Source organism: Dromiciops gliroides, chromosome 3, assembly GCF_019393635.1.
Source record: "Dromiciops gliroides isolate mDroGli1 chromosome 3, mDroGli1.pri, whole genome shotgun sequence".
Taxonomy (NCBI): domain Eukaryota; kingdom Metazoa; phylum Chordata; class Mammalia; order Microbiotheria; family Microbiotheriidae; genus Dromiciops; species Dromiciops gliroides.
Window position 1 is genome coordinate 235140950 of NC_057863.1, and position 6664 is coordinate 235147613.

The window sequence follows — 6664 nt, forward strand, 5'->3', positions numbered from 1 at the left end:
TGGCTGAACAAGTTGTGGTATATGACTGTAATGAAATTCTAATGTGGTGAGAGAAACAATGAGCAGGAGAAGTTCAGAGAAACCTGGAAAGAATTGCATGAACTGATGATGAGTGAGATGAGCAGAACCAGAAGAACATTATACACAGTATTATCAACATTGTGTGTTGATCAACAGTGATGGACTGGATTCTTCTCACCAATACAAAGGTGCAAGAGAGTTCCAGGGGACTCATGATGGAAAATGCTCTCCAAATCCAGAAAATAAAAAAAAGAACTATGGAATATGGATGCTGATTGAACCATACTATTTCTTTTGTTTTTGGTGCTGTTGTTTTTCTATTTTGAGGTTTTTCCTTATTGCTCTGATTCTTCTCTTATAGCATGACTGATGCAGAAATATGTTTAATGTTGTTATGTATAAGAATATGTGTGTATATATGTATGTGGATATACATATATACATATATGTGTGTATATGTATATATGTGTGTGTATATATATATACATACATATATATATGTGTATATATATATATATACACATACATACATACACATATATATATATCGCCTATATCGGATTTCCTGCTGTCTGGGGGAGGGGGCGAGGAAGGGGAAGGAGGGAGAAAATTTTGAAATTGGAAATCTTATGTAAACAAATGCTGAAAGCTATCTCTACACGTAACTGGAAAATAATAAAATACTTTTATTTTTTAAAAAAGTCCCAAAAAAAAAAAAGACCGTTGGAACAACATGGTGAAAAATTAAGCACACTAAATGTATCTTTCATCTTTATGGAACTAATTCTATACAATATTTCCCTTAACTTTCTTTCAAAAGTGACTGCCGGGCAAAGCGGCAGCAGCGCCGAGCGGAGGAGGCAGCAGCCGCAGCCAGAGCAAAACGGGGCGGGCACCTTGGCTGCTATCAGCACCATCAAGGCGGTGAAGCTCAAAGTTCAGGTTCTGCAGCAGCAGGCCGATGACGCCTAGAAAAGGGCCGAGTGTCTCCAGTGGGAGGTGGAGGAGGAGAAGCGGGCCCCGGGAACAGGCTGAGGCTGAGGTGGCTTCTTGAACCGTCGGATCCAGCTGGTTGCGGAGGAGCTGGACCATGCTCAGGAGCACCTGGCGACAGCTCTGCAGAAGCTAGAAGAGGCAGAGAAGGCAGCTGATGAGAGTGAAAGAGGTATGAAGGTCACTGAAAATCGGACCTTGAAGGATGAAGAGAAGATGGAGCTGCAAGAAATCCAGCTGAAAGAGTCCAAGCACATTGCAGAGGAAGCAGACTGGAAAAATGAGGAGGTGGCCTGAAAGTTGGTGATCATTGAGGGAGACTTCGAACGGTCAGAGGAGCGGGCCGAGATGGATGAGCAGATCAGACTGATGGACCAGAACCTGAAGTGTCTGAATGCTGCTGAAGAAAAATATTCACAGAAAGAAGACAAATATGAGGAAGAGATAAAGATTCTTACTGATAAACTCAAGGAGGCAGAGACCCGTGCTGAGTTTGCTGAGAGATCACTAGCCAAACTGGAAAAGACGATTGATGACTTGGAAGATAAACTGAAATGCACCGAAGAGGAGCACCTTGGCACACCAAGGATGCTGGACCAGACTCTGCTTGACCTGAATGAGGTGTAGAAATCCCTTTACCCTCAGCCCCACCTGGTCGCTGCTCCTTCCATTGATTCTGACTTCGCTGGAGGCCAGCGTGCCTGAAGCTGACCTTTAAACTGAGGGCTGATCTTTTAGTTGAAGGCTGCTTTCTTCTCTGGGTCCTTGCTTACCCCGACTCTCCCCCTACCCCCCAACTCCCCATGTCATTTTCACCAAACTGTCTCTGCAGCTCTCCCCTAGAGATCCCAGATGGGCTAAGGGTTGAGCACTTTTGGGAACAACATTTAAGGGAACATGAGCACAATGCAATGGTGTCTTTAAAAGCATGTTGCATAATTACCTTTTTTGTTGTTGTCGGTAGCAACCATTTGTAAGACATTCCAGATAATTCCCCAGCTCCTAGGCTGCATCTAATCACTCTTCTTCCTTTGGGATGGTAAATATTTCTACCTAAAACAATGGCCCTTCTCCATAGAAGAGGGAAAGAGGTGTTAGCCTGCCCTACCAAGAGCTGAAAGTAGTGCAAGAAAAGACTCCACCATGGAAAACCTCATAGCCTAATGTAGCAAGCACCAGTCAAACCGGAAAGGTCATTCCAGGAGTTTGCCAAAAAAGAGTGCTGTTCAGGTTTCCAGCTTTAAGGTGTATTGAAGTGTTTTTTGTTTTCCTTTTCCTTTTTCTTTTTAACATTTACATCAGTAGCAAACATGCAAACTACACAAACAAGACCTCTGAGACCAAATTATCTTCCCTCTCCTCATTCACTCACAGAATGGATCATGTGCCCCAGAAATTGGGGTGTCTACTCCTATTCCCTACTCTACCTTCTTTGAAAAATAACGTTTTTGCCACTCAGCCAACTGAAATTCATCTCATTACCCATTTCTGGGTCTGAAGCTGCTGTCTCTAAAAGTGCCATCTCATTGTGCTTTGTATCACTCAGTGCTGGAGAAATCTTGAATAGCTTGTGTACAAAACTTTTTTTTAAAATTTTATATGTATATATTATTTTTGAAGCTTTATTTCTCTTGGGTGGGGAGTGCCAAGACCAACCCCCTACACCACCTCTTACCCCACCTCCACCCCAATCTAGCTGTGAGTGCTGTCTGCAGTCCATGGGCTGGCAGTGTGCTTGATTTTTAAAATTAAAATTTTTTTTTTTTTGGTGAGGTTTCTGTGAGGTCTGTGTTAGGTTTGCATGTGCAGTTTATTGGTTTAAGTGTATTCTCCTTTGCTGTGGTCTATTTGGGAGCCAATCTGGAGAAAGAGGAACCAATAGTGCAAGTGTTTTGATACTGAAAATTGGCGAAATGTCTTTGAAATAAGGAACCAGTCCCTCCAAAAAAGAAAAAAAGTGACTGGTGGGGGGCAACTAGGTGAAGCAGTGAATAGAGCACCCGCCCTGGAGTCAGGAGGACCTGAGTTCAAATCTGGCCTCAGACACTTTACACTTACTAGCTATGTGACCCTGGGCAAGTCACTTAACCCCAATTGCCTCACCAAAAAAACAAAAAAAAGCAAAAGTGACTCACCAGTAATGACACCTTTTGTAATTATAATTGAAATACAACATTTTAATGTTAGAACGCATTTATATTTGAATTCATTATAGGTGAAAATGATACATGGTAGAAAATGTTTTTTTCCTAACACAGTAGAATATAATTAAAAGAATGGAATTCACTAATATGCAGTGTCAGGAATAAGCACCAAATATTTATAAAAACAAAACCATAATACACCTACACTATATAAGGAAGAATAAACTAGAAAGGCAATATTCATGGCACTGAATTAACTCATGATCTTGGTGGAAAACTCTAAGACACGAGAATTTCAGCATTTCAAATCAAAATAAAATCTGATTAAAGAAAAAAAAGAGTACTTAAGAACAAATTAAATCAAATGAGATGATATTTGTTAAAGAAGTTAGCTCAGTTCCTGGCCCATAATAGATGCTTAATAATATTCATTCATTTATTCCCTTTAAGTATTTGAAAGTTATTTTTCTTCACAATGTTGTAGTTTTTTTGTATAGTGTGTCTCACTCCACTCTCCATTTGGTAATACAAATTGAACCAGATTAACTGTTTCTTTCATCATTTTTATTATGAAATAATATTCCATTGCATGTATATACTCAAATTTGTTTAGCTATTTACAAATTGATGGTGATCCCCTTTGTTTTCTATTTGTTTATTTTGCTATAACAGAAAGAACTGATATATATGCACACATACATACATATAGACATATATTTTATATACTATATTATATAGACAGACACACAAATGTGTGCATATATGTGTGTGTCTATAAACATATGTCTATATAATATAGTATATAAAATGTATGTATGTATGTTATACAAATGTGTTTCTATATACTGTATATATATACATAATATATATGTGCTTATATTGTATCTATAGAATAGATGATAGACAGATATAAAGATAGTAAATCCATCTATCAGCTCTATAACTACTGTATATTGTCAAGATAATGGAATGTGATAGATGAGATTTCACAGATACTCAGGAGCCCACCTGAGTGGATTACTGGCTGATTTGACTGGATTAGTAGTTGACTAGATTCTAAGCGCATCTGGCTCCTACTTGAGAGTACTTAAGAAAGCATGGTTTTCAGAATCTTAAAAAAAATTTGAACTTCTGTTCCAATTAACCAACCAGATTGAAGAACCTCCCCATTCTGGGAGGGGACAGGAAGGAGGAAAGGGGAGCCTGCAGGAAGAGAGCTGTCTTTTTGGTTCCTGAGTTGGTGGTGAAGGCAGGGAAAGACAGAGAGGAGCTGAGGAAAGATAGGATTGCGAGGTTGTAAGAATTCTGTTCTCAATCTTTCTCTTTCTATATTTCAATAAACCCTTTAAAAATCTAAACCCGTTTTATCAGTGATTTTTAGTCAGTTTGCCCCAAAACTGGTGGAACAGATTAGAACCCATATTTAGAATTTTAAATTACACAATATCTATATCACATCCATTTATCTTTTGGGAAAAGGCATAGAAGGGGTCACTATTTAATATTATTTACAGTTTAGTAGCTTTGAGGGCATTGTTCTACATTGTTTTCTAAGCTATCTGGGCAATTTAACACTTCTAACAAATGAACAGTAATATGCCTGTTTTTCCCAAAGCCATTCTTAATAACTGTCATTTTCCATTATTGCTACCAATACTAAACTCATGTGTGTGTCTAAACCAAGAATAGCTTTAATAACTTTTTAAAACTTACTTTTCTTCATATTTTTTTAAAGTAACATTTTTTTTCTTTCCAACTTATTAATGGAGAGTAGTGGGGAAAGAAAAAAGAAAGCTAATTTTTGTACCAATATACTTACAGTCAAGTAAAACAAATTACTACATCAGTCATACATATCCAAAAATTCATGTCATTTTGAATCTTAATTCTATCTTCTTTGTATTAACATTGTCAATATGTAGATAGCCTGTTCCATGATTAGACCTCTGGAAACATCATTGCACTACTTAGATCTCATAAATATTTCTAAGTTCTTGATCTTTATGATGTTATTCTATTAGCAGTGATACCGGTTAGACTCACTTTACACTGCATGTGTTAATACAGTTCTCTCCAGGTTTCTCGGCAACTTTCTTTCCTGTTACTTCTTTCAGCTCAGTAATATTTTGTGTGATTCATATGCTGTAATTTGTTTAACTGTTCCCCAATTGATAGATCCTCCAGAGGTCCTAATCCTTCCCCACTACCAAAAGTGCTTTTATAATACTTTTGTAAAATTGCAATAGTTTTACTCTTTCTTCAATCTCTTTGAATACAGGGAAGATAAGAGGAAAGGAAGAAGAATTTATTAATCACTTACCATATTCCAGGCACTGTACTAAGGATTTTATGAATATTACTTTATTTTATCCTACTAAGAACAATGGGGAAGTTCTATTACTAGCTCCATTTTATAGTTGAGGAAAATAAGACAGACAGGAGTTGTGACTTGCCCAGGATCATATAGTTAGTACATGTCTGAGGCCAAATTTGAAATCAGGTTTTCTAGACCCCAGATCCAGTGCTTTCTCTACTGTGCTTCCTTAGGACTAGTATTAATATTGATGCTTCAATGGGTATGTACAGTGTTACTATTTTTTTAGTGAGGCAATTGAGGTTAAGTGACTTGCCCAGGGTCACACAGCTAGTAAGTGTTAAATGTCTGAGGCCAGATTTGAACTCAGATACTCCTGACTCCAGGGCTGGTGCTCTATCCACTGTGCCACCTAGCTGCCCCCCACCCCCGTTTACTATTTTTTGAGACACATTTCTACATTGCTTTCTGCTGTATCTATACTAGTTGATAGTTCCACCAACAATATATAAACATGACTGTTTTTCAACAGCCAATCCAAAATTTATCATATTATTCCTTTGTAATTGTTGGCAATTTGGTAAATATAACATAAGCATTCCTTTAATTCTTTGTGATCTTGTAGCATTTTTATATGGTTGCTAATAGCTTAGATTGCTTCCTTTGAAAATATAGCATTTATATACTTTGACCATTTGTCCAGTGGCAAATAGTTCTTATTCTGAGGCAATATAAATCAGTTCTTTAGGAATCATGGAATTGAGAACTTCATCAGAGTAACTTGATGAAAAGATTTTCTCCATGGCTATTTTTCTTTGAATTTTAGCTTCATTGGTTGTATGGGTGAGGGAAGAGAGAAAAGGGAAGAGTTTTCCAATTTTATATAATCAAATTGTTCATCACATTTTATATTATATTTTCCATTACTCAAAATACTGGCTTTTAATTTTAGATAGATATTGTCATGTTAAGGAAGGATCAATGGTGATTTTAAGAGAAATAAATGTACATTTATCAAAACATTTTCTGCATATATATTTACACACAGTATACATGTATACATTTATAATCATATAATTTTGGTTTTAATTTTTATTAATGTCATCTGTTATATAGTTTTCCTAATAATGTACCAACACTGAAATACTTGTATTACTCCAACCTAGTCATGATGAACAATCTTTTCGATAGG

At 36.9% G+C, this 6664-nt stretch overlaps 1 pseudogene; it reads left to right on the forward strand.

Moving 5' to 3' along the window:
- Nucleotides 1-795: 795 nt before the first annotated feature.
- On the forward strand, nucleotides 796-1641 carry LOC122747398 (annotated as a pseudogene).
- Nucleotides 1642-6664: the final 5023 nt, after the last annotated feature.